Raw genomic sequence first — 18,360 nt, forward strand, 5'->3', positions numbered from 1 at the left:
ATGGGGAATATAATCAACAATGTTGTAAAGATCGTGTAAGGTGCCAGATGGGCACTGGATTTATCAGGGAGATCACTTCATAGACTGTGTAGATGCCTGATCAATGCACTGTACACTTGAAGCTGAAGAAGAATAATATTGAATGTCAACTATAACTACATATGTAGGTATATATAGTCACAGGATGTGAAGTACAACAGAGGGAAGATAGCCAATGGTGTTGTAACAGTTATATAAGATGTCAGAAGGGTAGTATCTTGAGGGTGGCTTGTCACTTTATGAGGGGTTTAAATTTCTAACTATTACATTGTTTTGTACACCTGAAACTAATAAAAAAAAGTTTGTGGTTCAGATATTGAACATTATTTTCCTTGAGGGATGATTGAGTGGTGGGCAGGTAAAAAAAGAGAGAAACCTAGAGTTCCTGCTACATGTGAACATCTGTCAGTTTTCTTGGGTCATATTTGTTCATACATCTTATGACAAGTTCTGACAGTACCTCAAATTTCACTTTGGGGGTTAAAATAGTGGTGAAAGCAAGAAGAGGAATGATAATGTTAATAGTGATGCCATTAGACAGACAGGCAGTATTTGCAGTGGTTGAGTATAAATACTGGAGCCAGACTAGTACTGAATTTCATCTGGATCCCATATTAACTGTGTTACCAGGAACAATTTACTTAATTCTCTGTAGCTCATAGGATTGTTATGAAGATTATGTGAATTGATGAACATGAATAATTTAAATCAGAATCTATCACTTTTAGGAACCCAATGTATTAAATATTATTATATTAGTAATATGTATTATTATAGAAAATAATTCGTAGCTTACATTAACCTTCCTCTCTAAAATTTTGTCTAATCACCCAGTTGCCTCCAATATTTATCTTTATAATGCCACTAATGTTTGCTGAATATATTACTCATTTGTTTTGTTTTATAAGTTTTGCCACTCCATTTCCTAATATTTCATTTTTTTCCCCAGTACCCCATCTTATTCTTGATGGTAATATGATGATGATCATGGTGGTGATGATGATGATGATGACAATGATCATGATGATGACACCACAGATGATAACTTATGTCTACAGTAAACATAGATTAAATAAATGAATAATAAAATTACATGGAAATTTAATCATCAAAATATGTAACTTTCTTTTAAAAAGATTTATTTCAATTCACAGGGGGCACACAAGCAAGGCTTGTGTTTTTAAATATTTTAATTTTGTCTGTTATAAACTATGATAACAGCACCCCTGATCATAGCTGTCAACACTATTGTTTAGAGTGGTTTGCATGGGGCCTGAACTGCATCTAGAGGAACATGATCTCCTTCCGTTTCCCACAATTCTTTTCTTGGTATCAGGAAGTTCGAATGACAACTATCTTCCACACTTTGGCGATTTCACTGGTTTAATGCAAATGGATTTAAGAGCGAGCACCTCATATGACCTGGGTTTAATCTCTCTAAGTGTTGGTAAAGGAAAGAAGCTTGTACAAATTGCAGCCAACCACAGAGCTAATTGTCATGGGAAAGACACACAGGGATGCAGAGTTTAGCAGGCACAGGTCCCTCACCTCTAGAAAGGCCCTACAGGGACCCCTAGAAGAAGAAAGTTTCCAAACAAGCTGACATGCTAGCCTGAGATAAATTTCATTGATCAATATAAGGGCTCTAAAAACTGTTTCTGTTTTGGGGGGGTTTTGTGGATTTAATTCTGGAATTGCATGCTTAAAAAACAAACAAACAAAAATAAAGTCTCTTGAAGAGTGTTCATTCTGATACTATCTTTGACTCTACCTAACTGCCTCTTCTGATATTAGTTGGAATTGAACTCTTTGAAACAAGAAGACTCAAAGGAAATGTGATCATTAAGTCCCTAACATGTCCCTGTAAGTCATTCTCATCTGTAAGGAAATAAGCAAATGACTCTCCAGTTTGACACATGTTTGAAAATCACTTCCACATAAATATGTAAAGTGATTTTCACCGCCCCTGCCACTCCTCTGCCTGAAGCCTTGCCTCAGAGGCCAGGACACAGCCCAAGCATACCTGAAGAACCCTTGAGGGAAAAGCAGCAGTAAGCATCACTGGCCTTCTTTCCAAGACCCACAGGGTGGACACATGGGGACATAGGGAATGTCCTACCTGGGTGAATGATGGGAAATATATCCCATCTGAAAGGTTTGAAAACCAGTTATCTGGGTTCTCATTCTTGCTATGCTCAGGACATGCCTGGAAAACCTGCAAAGAAGGGAAAGTGTTTATCAGTCCACTGTCCTTTACAGACTAACAGAGGACCCTTGAATTTTAAAACCTACCTCCCATGTTCAAAAAGCACTCTGCTTTGGCTGCATGTGAAGATCCATTTCACATGTTATTTATAGAAATAAATTCCAAAAATATGTGACATTGTGTGGCCTCAGCAAATGGGAGTGCTCTCTGGGCCTCAATTTTCTTATCTAAGAGTGAGGAGGTTACAGGAGAAGATTCTTTCAGCTTTATTCCAGTTCCAAATATCAGTGACTACCCAGAGCCACATAAAATGCTATCATGATTTCTCAGAGCCAACTTCTCTATCTCCACAGCACTTCTGGCCTTGTGGGATTAAGAACAGAACCACTTGAGGTTGCAGTGCTGGACATTCTGCCTGGGACACAGTTGGACATTGAAGGATCCCAGAACCATAAGAAATCCAGGTGACATTTCCCAGAGAAATAAGCAAGAGGGATAGCTTCTTAGAGCCTTCCAAGTGCAAGACAGACACATTTTCACCACACTCTAGAATGTTTCAATTATTTAAAAAATAAAAATACAAAAATCTTAACACATTGAGGATGGGGTATTTAAATATATAGGCGCAAATCTGCATCACCAGTCCACAATGTGTTAAAAAGTCTGAATTCCTGCTTAACTTTATCAAGATAAATAACTTCAATACAAAGAGGTAGTTGTGCCACTTCTGAAAAGATGTTGCTGCCTCTTAAACCCAAGTGGTTTCTGAGGTCTGCTTTTGAGTTACTGTCCGCAGTGATGATGTAGCAATTTTATGTCTTCAAAAGGTGTATTTGATGGCAGTGAGTCCACAAACGTTCCCCTTGTCACAGTCACTAGGTTTCCATTAAAATGAAAAGCACTGTGTTTAGGCAATAGCTGTGTAATTATTGAAGTTTTGAAATGAAAACTGTTCTTCATTTTTCTGTAATCCACAAACTCCCACTACTATTAAAAGCTTATAGCCAAAGAGGATGTTAACTATTTGTCAAAAATCTGCAGGCTGGGAAGAAATGGCTCTCTTTAGAGTAATGTGCTATAAAAGAAAGCCAGACTTTGAAATCTGGTAAGGATAACACAAAAAAAGAAAATTATAGACCGATATCTCTGATGAATATAGATGCAAAAATCTTAAACAAAATTCTAGAAAATCGAATACAGAAATACATTAAAAAGATTATACATCATGATTAAGTGGGGTTCATCCCAGGAGCACAAGGATGTTTCCACATACACAAACTTATCAACGTGATACACCACATAAACAAAACAAAAGATAAAAAAATATATGATTATACCAATAGATGCAGAAAAAGCATTTGACAAGATGTAACATTGATTTATGATTAAAACACTTAATAAAATGGGTGTAGAAGGAAAATGATAAAGGCCATAGATGGCAAACCCTCAATTAATACCATAATTAATGGTGAAAAACTGAAGCTTTTTGCTCTATGTTCAGGAAAAAGGCAGGGTTGCCCCGTATCACCACTGTGGTTCAACATAGTGTTGGAAGGCCTAGCCAGAGCAATCAGGCAAGAGAAAGAAATAAATGGCATCTGAATTGTAACTTTTTGCAGATGACATGATTTTTTATATAGAAAACCCTAAAGACTCCACCAAAAAACTACTATAAACAATAAACAAATAAAGTTGCTGGCTACAAGTCAATGCACTAAACTCCATAGCTTTCCTACATACTAGCAATGAAATTTCAGAAAAACAATTCCTTGTGCAATTACAACAAAGAGAATAAAATACCTAAGAATAAACTTAACAAAGAATGTGAAGGACCTATACACTGAAAACTATAAGACATTTTTAAAAGAAATTGAAGAAGGCACAAAGAAATGGAAAGACATTCCATGTTCATGGATTGGAAGAATCAACATAGTTAAAATGGACATATTATCCAAAGCAATATACATATTTAATGCAATCTCCATCAAAATCCCAATGGCATTTTTTAAAGAAATAGAACAAAAAAATCATCAGATTTGTACAGAATCACAAAAGACTCCAAATAGCAAAAACAATCATAAGAAAAAAGAGCAAGGCTGGAGGTATCACATTTCTTGACTTCAGTTTGTACTACAAAGTTACAATAATCAAAACAGCACGGTATTGGCAGAAAAACAGGCACACAGACCAATGGAATAGATTTGAAAACCCAGAAATAAACCCATATATACATAGGCAGATAATTTTCGACAAACGAGCCAAGAACATACAATGGAGAAAAGAAAACCTCTTCAATAAATGGTGCTGGGAAAACTGAAAACCTATGTGCAATAGAATGAAACTAGACTACTAACTGTCACCATATACCCAAATTAACTCTAAATGGATCAAAGACCTAAACACAAGACCTGAAACAATAACCTGCATAGAAGAAAGCATAGGTACTAAACTTATGGACCTTGGGTTCAAAGAGGATTTTATGAATTTGACTTTAAAGGCAAGGGAAATACAAGCTAAAATAAATGAATGGGACTATATCAAACTTAAAAGGTTCTGCACAGTAAAAGAAACCATCAACAAAACAAAGAGGCAACCAACCAAATAGCAGAAGATATTTGAAAACAATGCGTCCAATAAGGGGCTGATGTCTAAAATATATAAATAACTAATGCAACTCAACAACAAAAATCAATCCAATGAAAAAACAGGCAGATGACCTGAACAAACACTTCTCCCAAAAAGACATACAAATGGTCAACAGATATATAAAAAATGCTCAGGTTCACTAGCTATTAGGGAAATGCAAATCAAAACCACAATGAGATATCACCTCACACCAGTTAGAATGGCTATCATCAACAAGACAAATAATAAGGGCTGGAGAGGCTGTGGAGACAAAGGAATACTCATACACTGCTGGTAGGAATGTAAATTGGTACATCCACTATGGAAAACAGCATGCAGTTTCCTCAAAAACTTAAGAATAGAATTACCATATGAACCAGCAATCTCACTTCTGAGGATCTACCCCAAAAATCTGAAAACATTCATAAAGATATATGTAGTCCAATGTTTATTGCAGCATTATTAATGGTGGCCAAGACATGAAACAACCCAAGTGTCCTTCGATAGATGATTGGATAAAGAAAATGTGGCATATATACACAATGGAATATTACTTTGCCATAAGAAAAGATGGAATACTGTCATTTGCGACAACATTGATCGATCTTGAGATTATTATGCTAAGCAAAATAAGCCAGGCAAAAAAAGTGGAGAACCATATGACTTCACTCATATGTGGGATATAAAACTGAAAGCAACAAAAGAACAAGACAAACAAATGAAGAAACAAAAACTCATAGACACAGACAATAGTCTGGTGGTTACCAGAAGGTAAGGGGGGAGTGGGGTGGTAGATGAGGGTAAAAGGGATTAAATACATGGTGATGGAAAGAGAACTGACTTTGGGTGGTGAGCACACTGTCATACATGTAATTTTACTAACGATGTCACCCCAATAAACTTAATTAATAAAGATAACACCTGAATTTCAAAGCCCAATGATTGATATTATAGTATATATAATCCATGGTAAGCTGAAATTTGTCACTGTAAAACATTAACAGAATATCTTCAGAAGGTGGTCCATATGACAAAATTATTTCTCTGGCCTTGAATTTTGCAAAGAGAATGTTGTAGGAAGTTTTAAAGTTGTTATTCATAACAACCTGGCTGTTGACTCATGATACAGGTGAACTTCCAGATATTTATATGCAGATGGATCATCTGTTGGTGAGAAATGATGCAGAGAGGAGACTTGAAGATAAACACTACAGAAATGCCTGAGTCTTGAAAACTTTTCATCTTGAACCACAAAACTCGGGGGATTTCAGAGACCATAAAGCTGACAGAAGGCTTTATCAGAATATCATCATCATCATCACCATCATCATCATCATCACTTTTACGGCTATCATTTATTGAACACTTTGTGGACTAAATCCTATGCTGTTTTATATGTATTTGCTCATTTAATTCTTATGAAAAGTCTGGAGGCAGTTTCATTGATTTTCCCCTTGTTTAAAAGATGAGGAAACTAAGAGTTGAGAAAATTGCCCAAGTTTGTAAATCTGAGATTTTAACTGCTCTGCCCACTACATTCTACCCTGTATTTATTAGATGGTGTCAACTCCAGGGAGCACAGCTCCCAGGGGCTCAGAGGACATGCTTCAGATGCTTTATGCTTGAAAAAGGCATGCCTTCTTTAAATGCAGGTGACAGAAACCCAACTTAAATCAGCATAAACAACAGGGGTGACCAATTGGCTCCCACCAGAGGGTCAAAGATGGCTCCACCCTACCATAATCCTCATAGTTAGCAATGCCAGTGAAAAGAAAGGACCGTTTCCTTAACAGCTGAAGCAGATTCCTTGGCCAGACATGTATGGGCTACATTTAGGCCTTATGTCCATTCCTGAACTAAATATTGTGACAAGGTAGAATGGATTGTGGTGATAGGAGAGGTCTAAGATTCTGATCTCCCCAAATCAAGAGTGTATCCAAAAAGACTGAGGTGGGATAAGGTTGCCCCCCTGCACAGGAAAATTGGTGGGCTTATATCCAAAGGTAGGGCAGAAAGTATGGGCAGGAAAAAAACAAATGTTCAATACGGCAGCCTCAATGGTAATAAGGCCAGCTTTATAGAAGATTCCAGAGAATGTCTAGAAGTCTAGAATTTTTAACAAAATGTCATGTTTTTTATTTTTAACTATTTTTTTAATATCTTTGGACTTTTACCTTATCAAGAATTCCAAATTTTATTATGGTAACTAAATAATGGTAACCAAGCCTTATATAATAATGAAATTAAGATTATCTTAAAGAATGATCAGCCTGCACAATTGCTGCTGCAAGTGGAAATATTATAGAATCAGTAAAATGTACCAGTAAATGTTCTATATATAATGTAGATTCTTACTAAATGCTAGTGTCTGACTTGTATATTGAACACACAGGATCTACACCTTTGTCCATTCATTGGATCATAAATTCTTGCTAATATTTCATGAGTTAGTGAGTATATATTTACAAGTTAGAGATAATATGATTGTAAATTCAAATACATTGGTATTTAACTTTTACGACTATCAAAATGTTAGCATATTGTCCCATTCTTACATGTGGCTAAGAAATCTATCCTACAATTCAGTTCTGCCACATTTATTGCGTGACTATTATGTGTATTTGGCAGGTGTCAGGGATTAAAAATAAATAAATAAACACAATTCCTGTTCCTGTTAGCAGAAATGACAAGCATATTAACATATCTTTTATTTTAACTGCTATGATAAAGGTAAGGGAATATAACTGGAAACTCAACTGGGGATTACTTAACTCAATCTTGAAAGATGAGTGATTCAGGCAAAAATAAATAAAAAATGGGAGTGTGTTTCAAGCAGAGGGAATATCAAGAACAAAGCATGATGGAAGCATGAGACAGACATCATGATGTCTTCATAGATAAAAGCAGTTCATTCTAAAGCAGCACTATCTAACAGAAAACTAATGTGAGCCACCAATACAAGCCACAGATGTAATTTTAAATTTTCTAGCAGCCACACTAAAAGAAAGAGAAGAAATAGGTGAAATCATTTTTTATTATTAAAGTTTATTGGGGTGACAATTGTTATTAAAGTTACATAGGTTTCAGGTGTACAATTCTGTAATACATCATCTATATATCACATTGTGTGTTCAACACCCAGAGTCAGTTCTCTCCATCACCATATACTTGATCCTCTTTACCCTCATCTACTAACCCCCTTCCCCCTTCCCCTCTGGCAACCAATAAACTATTGTTAGTGTCTATGAGCTTTATTTCTTAATTTGTTTTTCTTGTTATTTTGTTGTTTTCAGTTTTATATACCACATATCAGTGAAATCATATGGTTCTCAACTTTTTCTGTCTGACTTATTTCACTTAGCATTATAATCTCAAGATCCATCCATGTTGTTGCAGATGGCACTATTTCATCTTTTCATATGGCAGAAGAGTATTCCATTGTGTATGTATACCACAACTTCTTTATCCAACCATTTTTAAATTTAATTTAACCTCATAATAATGATATTATTACTGTTTCAATATGTAACCAATATAAAAATTAATAATGAGGCATATATATATATATGTATATATATATATATATATATATTAAATAACAAGTTTTGAAATCTACATTTTATACTAGCAGAACATTTCAGTTTGGACTGGCCACATTTCAAAAGCTCAGTAGCCACCTGTGTCTATTAGCTACTGTATTGGACAGCACAGATCTAGAGTAACAAGCTTGAGATGGGCAATGTCAAAATGGCCTAGAGAAGTAAACAAAGACAATTACACAAAATATTGTGAGTACTTCACTGTGTAAGTCATGGAAAGCCAAAGAAGGGTGCGTTTCTTTGGAAACTGGTTGAAGGATGTATTTAAAGAGAACAAAACTAGCAGTTTGATGGTTATAGAGTTCAGCTAGATTTGAAGAAGATTGAAATTAGGACCAAAGGGATAAAGCTGGGAAGACACAGAAATATTGAGGACAACATGTCTGCAGTACTTTGGTGAATTCAATGTGAAACAGAAAGTGAGAAAGAGGGATGAGTTGAGGATATCTTCCCAGTTTCTAACTTGGATAACTGGAAAATCACAGGAATTGAAAGATGTGGGTACAGGGAGAAGATGGTACATGCATGTTGTTCTATATTACATCATACACAGCACGTGTGTGTGTGTGTGTGTGTGTGTGTGTGTGTGTAGTTGCTCTAGTTTGGGTCTCCAGCACAACTTAGAGCTTATCAAGAAAAGAGAACCAGACATGAATGAACATCCCAGGGTTATTTGCATAGGTATTTCCAGTAAAGACATGTGGGGGAAAGGATCTTTCACAAATATGGAATTCAGAATTAAGAACAAAAGAGTAAAAACAAGACATCAAGTTTGGTTGGAGGTATTGACCACATAACCTACTCCTTAATAGAAAGAATTAGAGTGATAGTAATGCAACAAGTTATCTAACATGGAGATACTTATACAACCATACTCCTGTCAAAAGAATGGTAGACTGTGAGGCGAGAATCTTCTAATTGATCAGGTGTTTATGAAGAGGAAGCATTAGCAATCCAGTTCCAGGTCTGTGGTGGGAAACAGCACCTGTCGAACAGGATTATCAAAGGAAGTCATTCTCCTATAACTTAGAGCTGTGGGACTTCCCAGCATTATCACAAGGTGTATTCAGTGGAATAAACAAAAGTTTTAGGGGCTATAAAAGCCAGAACAGAGAAGGTCACATAGACGGAACAGGTCTCTATGTAGTCCATAGAGAGCTACATACAACTCTGCACAGACAGGGCAATTTTAACTTTAAAGAGAAAATTCCCAAGCTGGAGGAGAAAGTGGCCCATATTAGGATTTGAAAGATCACTGAACAGTGACTCACTGATTGATCGGTTACTTAGGGAAAATTTTTTGATAGAAGGAAACTTGGAAAATTCTCAATAGAAACTTGGAAAATTCTCAATAGAAATAGGCATTCTTCTTTATTATTTTACCTGAAAACCCAGATTTTCAGAGGGACAATAAACACTTGGTGTGGGTAACTCAGTGAATATCAGTGTGGGTTTGAAGTTAATGTTAGACTAATATGTTACTCAGTTGGGGGTCTCAGGACAAGCACTAAGATTAGTGAGGTAAAGATTAGTGAGGTAAAGATAGTGAGGTAAAGATTCTAACAAAACATATAAGAAATTTGGTAGAAAACCTATAAGAAAGAATGTGGTTCTGCCTAATCTAAGGAAAGTCACTATCTCATGGGGACAGAGTATTTTGGATAAGTTTTTACACATGGGCAGATGCATTCTGTATCAGGGAATATTTGGCTCTTCCAGGAAAGTTAAAAATAGCTCACCACCATCTATGAAGTGATCCTGACCACTGTACTATACACCTGAAGCAGAAGTAGAATAATATTGAATGACAACTATAATTAAATTATACACAGGATGTAAAGTACAGCATAAGGAATATAGTCCATGATATTGTAACAACTATATATGATGTCAGATGGGCAGTAGAATGGAGATGGGATGAGGGGGTATTACTTTGTGAGGGGCATCAATGACTAATGATTACATTGCTTTGTACACCTGAAACTATTAAAAAATAGCTTACCACCATAAATTTTATTTTAAGAAGTTGACTTAATTAGTTAAGATGAGGAAAAGAAGAATATTGAAAGAATCCCCTGTGACAATTTTTTTCAACTTAAGAAACAAATAATGGTCTACCACAGGAAGACTCTCAACATTATGTTACCTTTGTCATGTAGGATTCCACAGCAACAAAATGTATTTATTCCGTTCTGAATCAAGACTTATTGTGATTTGTCCTTTATACAAATATCCAGTGTTACTAAGGTTACCATGACTGCATGTGCCTCTGCATGTATAGATACAAACCACAGAAAACAATTTACACACCAACCAGGTTTTTCCCCTTTCTTCCCAGAGATACTTACTTATTTATTATATGACCTTATAAAAGATTAAAATAGCTTGTACCTTCATTTTTCTTAAGCCCCATTTGACAAAATCCATGAGAAGATATATAGAGCAGTTAATGTCAACTTTTCAGACTCTGAGTCATATCAGGATTATTTTAAATAGTAATGAACATATCACAAATTTTATCCCAGGAGTCAGTTACTTATTTATCTATATTCAAGTATTTTGACCTGAAACTCACATTAAATTATATTGTCTACCAGAAATTTCAATACTTCAGTGGAGGTATTAAATGCATTTTTTTAAAAAAGGTCCTGACCTAAGTAACTTTAGAAATGAGTGAATTCTGTAGGACTAAATGCAAAAGAAATGACACATATACATTCTACTCTAGTTTGTAGATTTGTATCCCAAAGGGGATAAGATGAATAATTCTGTAATTGCTGTAGATGTATACTAGAATTTAATATCTAAGTAACTCAATAATAAATGATAGGAACCTGGTTTCTCACTGTTGGAGCAGGAGGTTACAGTAAAGCAAGGGGAGGCGGCTAGAATGTTCTGTGTGATGATGGATGAGAGTTGAAGACATCAGTATGAACTCATGTTTTGCTTAATATTGATATATCTTGTTACAAATAGAAATATTTACAAGTGCATATACATTGGTTATGATACACACACATGCACATCTATTTGCTTTGTAGGCTGAGAGAATGTAGAAGCAGAGACACCCCAGTAGCAACAAGCATATCCAGCACCAAGATTTTGGTTTTCAATATTATTCTCCAGTGAAAGAAAACAGGATTCATTGGAGAAATGGCAGACTCTACCACTGGGGCTGGCAATATACAAGATAATGCTGGATGTATCTATCTATTGGACAAAGAAGAACTAGTGTTCAGCAACAAAATAATGTAATATTAGATCATAACTCAAAGCATAAAGTAAATATCTGTATGTTCATGCTAATATAAATGAATAAGTGATTGAATAAATGAATAAATTGGAAATAAGAGACAAATCTGTATAAAAGAATTTTAAACAATTTATGTAGATACTTTACCATGTAGGAGGTGAGCATAACTCTCGATTCTTTAAGTGTGGGCTACACATAGTGACTTCCCTCCAAAGAGGACAGTAAGGAGAAGGAAGTGACTCTACAGTGGAAAAAACTGATGAACTCTACACAGCCAGGTGATCAAGGTCAACATCAACAAGATAAGTCATGTTTATAGTAATGCAACCTTGATCTGATGAAATGTAAATCTATCTCTGTGTCAAAACCTCATAACACCATCTAATCTTGAGAAAAAGATCTAACAAATATCAAGTAAGGGGTAATCTACAAAATATACAACCAGTACTCTTCAAAACTGTCAAAGTTATTACAAACAAGCGAAGTCTGAGAAGCTATGACAGCCAAGAGGAGCCTAAGATGACATGACTACATGTGGTCTTCTTTCCAAAAATCCATTAACCCAGTCTAATCATGAGAAAGCATCAGAAAAATGATAACTGAAAGACATTGTACAAAATATCTGAATAGTACTGTCAAGATCATTTTTTAAAAGTCTGAGAAGGTGTCACAGACCAGAGGGGACTTCAGATACCTGGTGACTAAATGCAATGTGGCATCTTCAGTGGTATCCTGGGACGTCAAAAGGGCATGAGCAGAAAAACAAGTGAAATCTGAATGAAGTCTGGAGTTTAGTTAATAGTAATTTACCAGTGTTAATTTATTAGGTTTGACAAATGTACCATAGTTATGCTAGATATTAGCATGACAGAAAATGGGGTGAAGAGTCAACAGGGACTTTTTCTATTATCTTTACAACTTTTTTTTGTCAAGGTAAAGTCAATCCAAACTGAAAACTTTATTAAAAATAAAAATCTCAGATTTCTGGTAAAGATGGCAGAGTAGGTAAATGCTGTGCTCACCTTCTCTCAGGACAGCATCAATTACAACTAAATTACAGAACAACCATCATTGAGAATTGCCTGAAGTCTAGCTGAACTGAAGCACTACAACTATGGACATGCAGAAGAAGCAACCTCAAGACTGGTAGGAGGGGCTGAGACATGGAGCAGAGTATCCCACACACATGTGTGACTGTTAAAAATCGGGAAGGATATCTTGGCTGCAGAGGTCCTCCCCAGAGAAGTGAGGGGTCCCAGCCCCATGCCAGGCTCCCTCAGCCCAGGATTCCAGTGCCAGGGAGAGATGTTCCCATAGCTTCTGGCTGTGAAAACCAGCAAATATTATGGTTGAGTAAGCCAAAAGATGGCTGCAGTTCTAGGCACTCAATCCTCTTAAAGAGACTTACTCACTGACATACTCACTCACCCTGACCTCCAGCACTGAAGCAGCAGCTCAAAAGGTGTCAGGGACTTATAGGGAGGAACTGAATTATCTAGCTTCAGGGTGGGGGTTGAAGAGCAGCTTTCTTCTGGACAGAGGAGCTGGAAGAAGCCATTGATTCTTTGTTGAGCCCTCCCTGCCTGAAGGTGCAAGCAGACATTATATCTGAGTCTCAATCAAACTGGCTATCTCCTTTTGTCTGCCCCATCCTAGTGATTTTCTGAGACCTTGCCTCACTAGTCTTATGGCATATCCAAGTCACTTCCAGTGGCTTTTCTGTATAACCTGAAGCTCATGCTTCAGACTTTCATAAAACCTCTCAAAAGTTCACAAAAGCCAAACAAGCAGATTCTGGCTTCATCATGTCCCATACCTCTGGCTGAGCAGTCCTAAGCCCAGCACCAGCAACAGCTGGCCTTTGTTCACAGATTGGCCTAATGAAGCAACTCCAAGGTCAGTACAGGCAGCAGCCATTTGTGGATTGCTTTGTGACTCATACCAGGTGGCCCTGGGCAGGGCACAACCTGAGGCTAAACTTGGCCTGCAGTGCATCCCTTCCCAGGAAGCCCCAGGGCTGGCACAACTGGTGGCCAGCTTTGAACCCAAAGAGAGGATCACCCAGCCATGTCCAAGGGTGACACACCCAAAGGGTAGACTGGCAGGCACCAGAGCCCCACTAAAGCAAACCCTGCTCTGTAGGGTGAGCTCTTGCACCACAGTTTTTCCACTGTAGTCACAGCCAGTCCTCACAAACAATCAACCTGAAGGTCAATCCTTCCTATTGATATGCACACAACAACCAGGGCTCAACTACAACAGGAAGCTACACACAACCCACACAAGGGACATACCTGAAGAACCCAGCTCAGGTGACCAGGGAGACCAGCACCACTAAGTCCCACAGGACACCTACTACATAAGTCCACTCTACTAAGACAGGAAGGCATAGCAGCTCTACCTAATACATAGAAACAAACACAGGGAGACAGCCAAAATGGGAAGACAAAGAAGCATGTTCCAAATAAAAGAACAAAACAAAGCTCCAGAAAAAGAGCTAAACAAAATGTAGATAAGCAACCTATCAGATGCAGCGTTCCAAACACTAGTTATAAGGATGCTCAATGATCTCAGGGAGAACTTTAGCAAATAGATAGGAAATGTAAAAATGGAGGCAAAAAAACAGAAAAAGGAAGCAGTAAGAAATAAAGAATACAATAATTGAAATGAAGAATACATTGGAGGGAATCCACAGTAGAGTAAATGAAACAGAGGATGGAATTAGCAATTCAGAAGATAAGGTAGCAGGAAACACCCAATCAGAATAGAAAAATAAAAAGGATAGTTTCATGGGATTCTGGGACAATATCAAGCATACAAACATTCATAACATAAGGATCCCAGAAAGAGAAGAGAGAGAGCAATAAATCAAAGCCTATTTGAAAAAAATAATAACAACAACTTTTCTAACCTGGAGAAGGAAATCTGTCCACAGGCCCAGGAACCACAGAGAGTCCCAAACAAGATAAACCCAAACAGGTCCACACCAAGACACTTTATAATTAAAATGACAAAGGTTGAAGACAAAGAGAAAATTATAAAAGCAGCAAAAGAAAAGCAGTTCGTTACCCACAAGGGAGCTCCTATAAGACTATCAGCTGATTTCTCAACAGAAACTTTGCAGGCCAGAAGGGATTGGCAGGAAATATTCAAAATAATGAAAACAGCCACAACCAAGATTACTCTGCCCAGAAAAACTGTAATTTAGAATTGAAGGAGAGATAAAGAGCTTCCTAGACAAGAAAAAGCTAAAGGAGTTCATTACCACCAAACCAATATTACAAGAAATGTTGAAGGGACTTCTTTAAGATGAAATGAAGAAAAAAGATATCAAAAATATAAATAATAAAATGGCAATAACTACATATCTATCAACAGGTACTTTAAATGTAAATGGATTAAGTATTCCAATCAAAAGATAGGGTGGGTGAATGGATAAGGAAAAAAAAACCTTACATATGCTGCCTACAAGAGATTCACTTCAGATAGAAAAGACCACAGACTGAGAGTAAAGGGATGGGGAAAAGATATTTCATGAAAATGGAAGAGAAAAAAAAAGGAAAAACGGCTGAGGTAGAAATAATTCTACCAGACAAAATGGACTTTAAAACAAAGGCTCTAACAAGAGACAAAGAACAACCCAGTAAACCCACTTCTGGGTATTTAGTCAAAGAAACCCAAATCTCTACTTCAAGGGGATGAATTCATCCATATATTCATTGCAGCATTGTTTACAATGACCAACATGTGGAGGCAACCTGGGTGTCCATCGATGGATGAATGGGTAAAGAGTATGTGGTACATATGTACAATGGAATATTGCTTGGCCATGGAAGGGAATGGGCTCTTGCCATCTGCAGGGGCATGGATGGACCTGGAGGGTATTTTGCTGAATGAAGTATGTCAGCCAGAGTTATATTGCTTATATGTGGAATTTAAGGAAAAAAATAAACAAACAACCAAAACAGAAACAAACTCATTGATACAGAGAACATTTTGATGGTTGCCAGATGGAAGAATTGGAAGTGATTGAAAAAGGGAAACAGGTTAGGAAATACAAATTGGTTTACACAGTAGTCATGGGGATGTAGAGTGTAGCATAAGGAATATAGTCAATAACACTGGAATAAATATGAATGTTTTCAGATGGATACTAGATTTATTGGGGTGATAGATGGGAGGATGTCTGGTGACAGGGTAAAAATCTTTAAGAGATTAAGAAATACAAATTTATATAGTTAAAAAATAAGCATGGAGATGTAAAGTAAAGCATAGGTAATATAGTCAATAATATGGTAATAACTATAGTGCCAGGTGGATACTAGACTAGTTAGGAGGATCACTTCTTAAATCATATAAATGTCTAACTACTTTGCTGCACTTTTAAAATTAATACAAAATAATATTGAATGTCAAAATAAATAAAATAAATAAATTAAAATGTCAAAGTTATTTTTTATTAAATTTATTGGGGTGACATTGGATAATACGGTTATATAAGCTTCAAGTGTACAATAATATAATACATCTCTGTGTTGGATTCTGTGCTCATTACCCAAAGTTTAGTTTCCTTCCATCATATTTGACCCCCTTTACTCTCTTCAACCTCCCTTCATGTCCCTTCCCCTTTGGTAACCATCATGCTGTTGTCTGTGTTTATGAGTTTATTTGTTTTGCTTGTTCATTTCTTGCTTTCTGTTTTATTTCCCACAAATGAGTGAAATCATATAATTCTCCCCCTTTTCCATCTGATTTATTTCACTCAGCATGAGACTCTCATTATCCATCCCTGTTGTCCCAAATGGCAGCATTTCATCTTTTCTTATGGCTGAGTGTTTTCCATTGTATATATGTACCACATCTCCTTTCTCCAATCATCCATCAAAAGACAATTTGGTTGTTTCCATGTACTGGCTACTGTGAATAATGCTGCAATGAACATTGGGGTACATATATTGTTATAAGTAAGTGTTTTCAAATTTGGGGGATAGATACCCAGAAGAGAGATTCCTAGGTTGTATGGTAGCTCTATTCTTAAATTTTTAGGCACCTCCATACTGTTTTCGATAGTGGCTATACCAATTTACATTCCCACCAAAAATATAAGAGGGTTCTTTTTTTCTCTACATCCTCTCTAACACATTTGTTTTTCTTGTTTTATTGATTACAGCTACTCTAACAGGTGTGGGGGGTACCTCGTGGTTTTGATTTTCATTTCCTTTATAGCTAGTAAATCTTGGCATCTTTTAATGAATCTGTTGGCCATTTGTATGTCTTCTTGGGAAAAGTGTCTGTTCTTCTACCTATTTGTAATTGAATTATTAAGTTTGTTGTTGCTGTTGAATTGTATAAATTCTTTACAAAACTTGATAATGACAACACATACACACAAAACAAATTACAGACCAATATCTATGATGAAACAAAATACTAGCAAGTTGAATACAGCAATACATTAAAAAGATAATACATCACAATCAACTGGGGTTCATTCCAGGGGCACAAAGATGACTCAAAATGTGCAAACCAATCAATGTGATACACCATATTAACAAAATAAAGGATATATATCATATGATCATATCAATAGATATAGTAAAAAGTATTTGACAAGACACAACATCCATTTATGATTAAAATGCCCAATAGAATGGATATAGAAGTACCTCAACATAATAAAAACCATATATGAAAAACCCTCAAATAATGTACTGAATAGTGAAAAACTGAAAGCTTTTCCTCTAAGGTTAAGAAGAAAACAAGGATGCTCACTCTTATCATTATTATACAACATATTATTGGAAGTTCTAGCCAGAGCAATCATGCAAAAGAAAGAAATAAAAGGCATCCATTGTCATTTGTTGTACAATTCAACAAAAAAAGCAAACAATCAAATTTAAAAATGGGCAGAAGACCTGAACAGACACTTCTTCCAGGAAAACAAATGACTACCAGATATATGAAAAAATGTTCAACTTCACTAGCTATTAGGGAAATGTGAATCAAAACCACAATGAGATACTACCTCACACCTGTTAGAATGGCTATTATCAACAAGACAAGTTAATAGCAAGTGTTGGAGAGATTGTGGGAAAAAAAGAAACCCTCATACACTGCTGATGGAAATGTAAGTTGGTACAGCCACTATGAAAAAAGTATGAACGTTCCTTAAAAATTAAGAATAGAGTTACCATATGACCCAACAATCCCTCTTCTGGGAATCTACCCAAAAATCTGAAAACATTTACCATAAAGATATATGTACCCCTATGTTCATTGCAGCACTATTCATGATGGCCAAAACATGGAAAAAATCAGTGTCCTTCAATAGTTGATTGGATAAAGAAGATGTGGTACTTATGAGAATGGCAAATTAAGTTCTTGAACACATTCTAGAGAAAGTGCTACATACCTCGTTGCTGGATATCACTATAGTCACCTTCAAAGTACTCCAGTTGGGAAGCTATGCACTGATGCCAGTGCCTAGTGAACCCTTCAAAACAATTTTGGAACTCTGTCTGGAATTGCCATCAGAGCTGTTGTTGTATTACTCTTGATGTCCTGAATGTCATCAAAATGTCTTCCTTTCAATATTTCCTTTATCTTTGGGTAAAGAAAGAAGTCATTGGGGGCCAGGT

The sequence above is a fragment of the Hipposideros armiger genome, unplaced genomic scaffold (assembly GCF_001890085.2).
Source record: "Hipposideros armiger isolate ML-2016 unplaced genomic scaffold, ASM189008v1 scaffold_343, whole genome shotgun sequence".
Lineage (NCBI taxonomy): Eukaryota > Metazoa > Chordata > Mammalia > Chiroptera > Hipposideridae > Hipposideros > Hipposideros armiger.